Raw genomic sequence first — 8,699 nt, 5'->3', positions numbered from 1 at the left:
ATTCAGTCGATTCATCAGATTTCAGTGCTGCTGTTTAAAATACAAGATAAAACCTATTTAGATCAAAATGCAGCTGCTGGTTCATATTTGTTCAAAGTATTTAGAGAAGATTCCTGAGTCACAACAAGACGCCAGGAATCAAGACAGGAAGGTTCACATCCAGTCTGACCAACACAAGCCTCCAGGTGTCACGAGACATTGTGCATTTCATCCATCTTTAAATGTTTTTACAGCAGCTTTCAAAAGTATTCAACTTAACTTTTCCATTTTTGTCACATTGTAACCACAAATATATTTCATTGGAGTTTAATGTGATATATAATAGTGAAGTAGAAAACATTTTTTACAAATAAAAACTGAAAAGTGTGGTGTGCAAGAGTATTCAGCCCCCCTGAGCCAATACTTTGTGGATCCACCTTTTGCTGTAATTGCAGCTGCTAGTCTGTAGGGTTTGTCTCCACCAGCTTTGATCATCTAGTGACTGAACATTTTTTGTTTTTCTTCTTTTCCAATCAAGTTCAGTCAGATTAGATGCAGAGTGTTTATGAACAGCAGGTTTCACCTCTTGCCACAGATTCTGGATTGGGTTTAGGTCTGGACTTTAACTGGGCCATTCTAACACATGAATATGTTTAGTTTTAACCTGTTGTCCTTGTCATGATGAGGTGGTGAGGTGGACAATGTCAGTGTCCAATTTATTTACATAGCACTTTAAAAGCAGGTTTAAAACTGATGACGAAATAAGTTCATGAAAAAAATAAAGAGAAATGGTACAAGAAAACAAACAAATATATATTGTTCAAATAATAAGAGTTAATAAGAGTAATAAGTAAATAATGATTAATGCAGAGCACAGAGAAGTCCAGGCAGCACAGGTGAGCAAAGAGGCAAAGATACTCAACACTGATGGCAACGACTCTGATGTGAGACTCACAGGATAGACATGACAAGAATCAGAGAAGGAAACAGGTGGGATTAAATACACAGGGAAGGTAATCAGGGGAAATGAGGGACAGCTTGGGGCAACCAAGGGGCAGACAGGACAACATGGAGACTCAACTGAACACAGAAACCATAATAAACACAGAAACCCAAATCCTCACAGTCCTGCTGGAAGCTGAAGCTCAGAGTCTCTAGTCTTTCAGACTCCAGCAGGTTTTCTGTCTGGATTTGGTTCCATCTTCATCAGCTCTGACCATCTTCCTGTTCCTGCTGAATGTAGAGCCTGAAAATATGTTAAAAACATGATATTGATTGATTAACAGCTATATTGATCATATTGGCAAGTATTTATTTGATTCAGTATATAGTTAGAACAATTTGGTTTATGGCTAAATATGTGCTCAGATTAGTTTATTTTTTATTTCATAGATTTCTGTCATGATAATACCCCTTTAAGAACGACACAATGCATGATGGGAGTTGAAAAGTTCATGACCTGTGATGTTTTTACGGAAAAAGAGAGAAAACTACACATGCTGTATGCTTGAACCGTGGATTTGTTTAATAAAGTTGCACAAAAGCTAAAATATTTATGAGTTTTTAAGTTATTTTTAAGGGTGTGACATGAACCCCACAGCATGATGCTGCCACCACCATATGAGACTGTGGGGATGGTGTGTTCAGAGTGATGTGCAGAGTTGGTTCTGTTTACTCCTCTATCTGAGGCGTCGCAGAGCAGCTGGATTTAATGAGATTAGATTAGATCAGATTAGATTAGATTAGATTAGATTAGATTAGATTACACACAGCTGAACTCTGGTTAATCTGAAGGCAACTGGTTGCTCCCAGAGACGAGGGGTCTGAATGCTTTTGCACACCGCACTTTTCAGTTTTCCATTTGTAAAAAATGTTTTGGATCATCTGTAAGTTTTTCTTCTTCACCATCTGAGTTGATCTTTCACATTAAATTCCACTGAAACATTTTTATGTTTGTAATGTGGCAGAATATGGAAACGACCCAGGGGTGTGAATACTTTTGCAACCCTCCGTAGTTTCAGACTATTTATTTGCCTAAAACATTGTTGTAAATAATTTATCAGAGCTTTGATTTTACTGGACCAAAATAATGTAAAGCTGAAGTTTAGCTTATAATTTCCTTTTTGAATACAAGTTGATATAAAGCTCCTCCTCAGTCAGAGTGAAATAAAGACTCATGTCTGCATCCACTGAGGTGACAGTAAAGTTGGAAATAAGTGGATAAATTTCATAATGTGAAAGTTTCAAATGATGCTTGTGTAGAATGAACAGTATCATTAAATACAATATTAATCTAAACTGTCTTTGAGTGAAGGATACATTATTTGTCATGAAGCCTAAATTACATGAAAGGAAAAAATAAAACTATATTTTCTGACTCACAATATTAACTTTAGAGGATTTAATGAGCAGAGGCTGATAGAACAGCTAAAACTGTCCTGACCTGTAAACGTAGAGCTAGTTTAAGTAGAACAACCATCAGCATCAGTCAGACCCTGTTACCATGGAAACCAGCTGGGTGACTGTAGCTCAGGCCGAGTATCTTTCAGTCTGAAGGTTTCATGATCGATTCCAGTTGATTAACTCAAAATGAATCAACTTGACCCAAAACTGCCAACTGATCTGCTCATGTGTGTAAATGTGGATTTACTGTAACCTGCTTGGAGCGATCAATAAAATAAAAGATTTATTGATCCACTCGGTCCAGCTGGTGTTGACATTCAGTCTGTTTAAAGCTGAATGTGATGCAGGAACCAGTTTGGAAGAAAGTGGAATATTTCTGTGTGACAGCAGCTCATATGCTCTTAGTGAGCAGGAAGTGATGTAAAGACCAATGAGGAAGTTAGAAATGTATTAACATGCAGCACATCTGTAAAGTATTCACAGCTTCACCTTTTTCACATTGTTCTTTCTGCCTTTTTCCAAATTGTATTAAATTCATTTCCTCAAAATTCTTCACACAAATACCTCATGATAATGTGGAAAAGTTAAATTTGTTGCTAATTTAATAGTAAACCAAGAATCTAGTTTATTATTCACAGGCTTTGCTTGATGCTGTTCTGGTAAAAGTTGAGCCGTTTCCACAGATCATCCTTCAGACGTTTCCACAGAGTCAGTCGGATCCACCTGTGGTGAATTCAGTGATTAAAGTGAGAAAGGTTCACCTGTCTGTACAGAGGAGGAACGTAGCAAACGTCACGGTTGGACAGCAGGGAAGTGAAACAATAACCTCCCAAAAATCCTTGTGAAAGCAGACGGGGTGAAACGCTCACGGGTCCATTTAGCTTCAGAGCAAAAGCTAAAAACAGGAGAAGTTACATTGTTTATTCAGATGGTGGACTAAAGCAGTGAAGTCATGATTAAATAAAATGCTTAATTCAGCCTCTGATTAAAGTTAATCGGTTTGGATCAGACGGATCCAACTGGACCGATTAACCAGCCCAGATTTCTCCTCCAGATGTGAACTGAAGGGAAGTTATGAGGCTGTTCAGACCCAGCAGGTTTAACCTTTAACTTCATGGATCTTATGTAGTTATTGGGACNATGATACTGGAAAATATGAATGTAGAGTTCATCCCAGTAATCGCAGGAAGAGATCTTATCTGGACAATGAACCCATCTGCATCATCACCCTGCAAGTTTCTGCTGCAGGTGAGTCTGACTGGATCAGAACCTGCAGCTGCTTCATGGTTGTTGATGTGAGAGAGAAACATGTCAGATCAGATGTTTGAGTTGAGACTGATCTCTGATCACTTAAATCACTAAGTGATCAGAGATCAGCAGGTGATGATCTTCAGTCAGATCAGACTAACTCCTGGTTCTGTTCTGCAGGGAGCAAAGATGAACTAAAGAAGGATGAAGGGACCAAGGAAGAACAACCAGAGGATGGAGGGACCAACACTGGACTGACAGTTGGTCTCTCAGTTGGACTCCTTGTTCTGGCTCTACTTGCTGGAGGTTTTCTGCTCTATAAAAAACGGAGACGTTCATCACAGGAACAGAACCAGCCTTCTGCAGCAGAAGCAGAACTTCAGGCTATGAATGTTGAAAACCATCAAGAAGCTGAAACGTGAACATTGAGACATTTTTATAGCAGGAAAAGACTTTCAGGACTGTATTAGAATATATAAAGTTCATCTCCAACTGATTTACTTCACCTGTTTCTATCAGATGTTTTTACAGTGGAGAAAGAACTGAATGTCTGAGACAATCAGTGAAAAGTTTGACCTGCAGTTTCTTCTTAAGGGTTTCTCCAAATTCAGATCTTAATTATCTTCTCATTTGTGTGAAGTCAGAAGATGAACTATAATATCATATTGTACAGACAAGATTTTGAAACATTCTTCAGTCAATTTAAGTTGCAAACTCTACTGTGTCTATTTAACATGAATCCCCTTTCTACTTGAATAAAAAATTGTAGACTAATTTCCATTTTGGATATTTTGTCTAAAAAAAGTACAGAAACAAAGACTTTTTCAAGCATTTCTTTTTAAATTGAGCCCCAGTCAGGTTTTTGGATAGTTCAAAGCTCTACAGAGACCTGAACAGAAACAAACTGAAGTTATCATCTTTGGGCCTAAAGAGGAGCGAACTAGAATCAATGCTCAGCTTCAGTTATTACAACTGAAAACCAGCGATCAGCCCGAAACCTGGGAGTAGTGATGACCTCTGACCTGAACCTTCAGAGCCACATTAAGACGGTCACAAAGTCGGCCTTCTATCACCTGAAGAACATCTCCCACTTTAGGACTTTAGTTGAAATGCTGTCAACTGGTATTCTAATCCTGGTTAGAGTACCTGTTAAATGGCGTTTTAACTAAAGTTCTACAGCAGGGGTCACCAAACTACGGCCGGTGGGCCGAATCCGGCCCGCCTCCACATTTGGTCTGGCCCCCTGAACAATACCAGAGAGCATTTTGACTTTTTTCATATAAGCTTTGAACCATGCGGCTTATAGCCCAGTGCGGCTTATATGTGGATTTTTCTTCAACCACCAGGGGGCTCTTTAGCAGGAAGTGAATCATTGGAAGTCAAAACTGGACATAAAAGAAGAAAGTGCCCATTAAAACAGAAATAGGTTTTAATAGGGAATTAAAATTTGAGAATGTTGTTGATCAGTTAAACAGCATTGAGGGGAAAAAGATTTTTCGTTTTTTAAATAATACTGGGATCATTATGAGAATTTGAGGTATAGATATTAGGATCCAGTAGATGGCAGTAGTGCAACAATAATGGCTGCTGTTAAAATCTAAAGCAGAAGAAGAAGAAGAAAGCGCCCATTTTCATTTAGCTCATGCTAGTAGCAACACGAAGGATCAGCACTTTTACTGTTACAGTTTCCGTTCGGAAACTTCTGTAATCAGTTCAGTTAAATCTAAAATTGGCAACTTTTTCTTTTTCAACCCTAATAAATGTGATATTCAATTGACCTGTTATGACTCAGATGTTGGCTCTCTGCCCCCCTCTGCTGCTGCTGCATCACTGTGGAAAACCTGGAGCGGCAGAGAAATCTGAGGCTTATAGTCTGGAAAATACGGTATTTGATTCATAAATAGTGTCATTATTTATTTCCTGGATTTATTCTGGGAAGAACCCAGAGAGGGTTATTTGTGCTTTCACAAATATTTTTTTTATTATTTATTTACTTTTTAATTTTGATTTTTATTTCTTCATTACTCTGTATTTTTATTTTTAATGATGTAAAGCACTGTGAAATGCCTTGCTGCTGAAATGTGCTATACAAATGAAATTTGATTGATTCATTTCAAACTAATCTATAACTGCTCACATAACCAACTTTATTACTGAAAATCTACTACACAAACAAAAACAGAAGATAAAACCACATTGTGAGTTCTTTGTTGTTTTGCTCTTTGAAGTTTTCTGTTTTTGTACTTTAACAATTTATTGTTTAACAATAAACAAGACTAATTTTACCAATTTATATTTTTAATTCATCATATTTATGTGTAAAGTTTTCTTTTAATAAATACACCAGATGTTCTGGTTAAACTTTTTCTGAACCAGTTGTTTCATTTCCACTGTATCATTTTTTACTATAAATGTTTATTAATTTCCCAACCTGACGTCTGTGCTGCTGTTCATACGTATCAGTCTCAGCTGTAGACACAGTGAACCGTCCGCTGAGGCTTCAGTGTTTGATCCAGTGATCCTCAGTTTGATTTCTTGCCTCAGGACATTTATATGGAGAGAAAATATTTATAGCCTTTTTTCCGATCAGGCTACTAAAATAAAAGTACCACTAGAATCCTTAAAAAAAGAACCAAACAGCTACAAAAAAGAATGTATTTCTAGAAATTCTAGTTAGTCCTGTCACCTGTATCTATCTAATACACTTACATAATAACATTGTTCTTATGATTTGAAATATTTTTATTTCTTTAACAATATTAACATGCACAATAATAAAATACTAATTCTATATTTCAAGAGTAAAATAAAACATAATACAAAGAGTACGAACATATTTTTAAAGACATATTGACGTATGTTTATGTCCATGTTAAATGTTTAGCCTATATTACGACACTTGAGTGTCAAAATATCCTACATATGAAGTTCTTATTTTAAGAAAAGCATTAACAGAAACAAATTTTGATTTTTGCTTTAAATATAATGAAAAGGAAAAAAAAATTAGCGACTTCCCACAAAGCTGAAAAGATAATCAGTTGCAGATATTCATTAAAGCCCTTTAACCTGTTACAGTAATAGTTTACTAAACTTTATATATAATGCTGCATCCAGTTCTCTAATCACGCATTATGATACAGTATGAAAAAATAAACAGACAGGCTGTGACAAACCAGTCAGAAAAAAATGTTTTTTTATATTAATCTGGTTGATATCTGGTATACATTATTGATATTATAGTAAAAAACATTGAGGAGATTAGCATCTACCTATTCAAGAGCAGTGAAAGTGAAAACCATAGAAAAAAGGAAGAAACTAAAACAAATGTTGATTTTCTTTGGAGATTGTCCGTTTTCTGCTCCTCTCCTGGAGACACTAGGATTTTATCCTGTAACAGGAGGGAAAATGTTAACAGGGTTTGGTTTATTCTTCCATTCATTCATTATTTGTCATGTAGTATTACCTTGGGATCTGTGTTGATATAAAGACACAAAGAGGAGAGTAGAGATGATGTACGGACAGAGGACCAGCAGGTGGCGCATCACTGTGAGCAATAACTGAAAGGGGTTTGATGCAGGAGGCGGAGCTTTGGAGGTGGGAGGGGCTACTGTAGGTTTATCTGGAGAAAAAATACATTTAAATGTTATTCTTGTAATAAAAAAATAATAATTTCAGATTAATTTACTTTGGCTCTAGTGACCTTTATTTGATCTGACAGGAAAGCAGGTTGTGAACAGGAGAAAAGGTGACCAGAATCACAGGGTCAGACTCAAACCTATCACGGCTTCATCATGGACTGAGGCCTCCATATGGGTCGAGCTTTAACCGGCACCACACTGAACCCAGCAGAATAATTTTACAAACTTTATCAGCTTTATCTGAGAAGAAGAGCTGAAAGTTCACCTGTTTTCACTTTGGTCGCTGCCATGTTCAAGAAAACTCCAACTGGACTAACAGTTTGTGTTAGAGTTTCCCTGCTCTAATTAATTCACTAACCATTATCCTGCACTGCTGAAGAGAGCTTTTTCACTCACATCAATTTGTCATACACTGGAAAAACATAAATTAAATCTAAAATTTCATACCAGTTGATGGTCCTGCACCATTTGCTGATTGTTTTGTTTCATTATCAATTATTTTGACTAACAGTGTCAAAAATAAAAATAATATTCAGTTTTTACCCATCAATTTTTAAAATTATCCTGACATTTAATTACATTTCATTTTTATTATGTTTAACCTTTAATAAACTGAACAGATGATCTGCATCATGTCATCATCAAACTGAATACATTTTACTTTTACTTTGAATACATTTTACTTTTTTCTGCAGTGACAAAGTTTTTAAAGGTACATTTCACCAACTGAAGTGATCAGAAGTCAGTAAGACTCTCTGACGGTCGCCTGAATCCACACACACTCCACACACACTCCACACACACTCCTCTCAGCAGGAAGGAGAATAATCCAGCAGCAGACCAGCTGTGTGAGAAGCGATCTAAAACACTTCAATGTGATCAGAAATGACGCTCTGATGGAAATTTTTCTTATATTGATTGATTTAGTGAGCCCCGCCATGTTCTTTGTGAGTAAAGTTGAAACTGTCTGTTTCTACACCAAGTGGACAGGTGAGTGTAATCTGTTAAAATGACGGATGGATGATTTTTCCATCACTGTTTAGGAAAATGTCAAAGATGAAATATATTCAGTTAACACAACTTCTATGCATATCCACAAAGATGAGCAGGTATTTTTACCTGAAGTTGTGTTGAATAGTGAGTAAAATCTTTTACACTTACTTTCTTACTGCTTAACCTTCTTACCTCTGACAGAGATCCTGCTGAATGGAGACTCTCCCTGACCGCTGATGCTGCACTTATAGAGGCCTTCATCAGAGCTGGAGACATGGAGGAGGGTCATGTGACCTGATGGTCCATGACCAATGAAGGAGCCATCTTTATAGAAAGCAGCTGGGAGGTTGTGGGCTGGACTCTTTGCTCTGCAGCTCAGAGTGACGTCATCTCCCTCCATCACAGGGAGGACAGGACTCTGCAGGATCACTGATCCAC

This window comes from Poecilia formosa, unplaced genomic scaffold, assembly GCF_000485575.1.
Source record: "Poecilia formosa unplaced genomic scaffold, Poecilia_formosa-5.1.2 Scaffold962, whole genome shotgun sequence".
NCBI lineage: Eukaryota > Metazoa > Chordata > Actinopteri > Cyprinodontiformes > Poeciliidae > Poecilia > Poecilia formosa.
Note: the sequence above shows the minus strand (reverse complement) of the source record.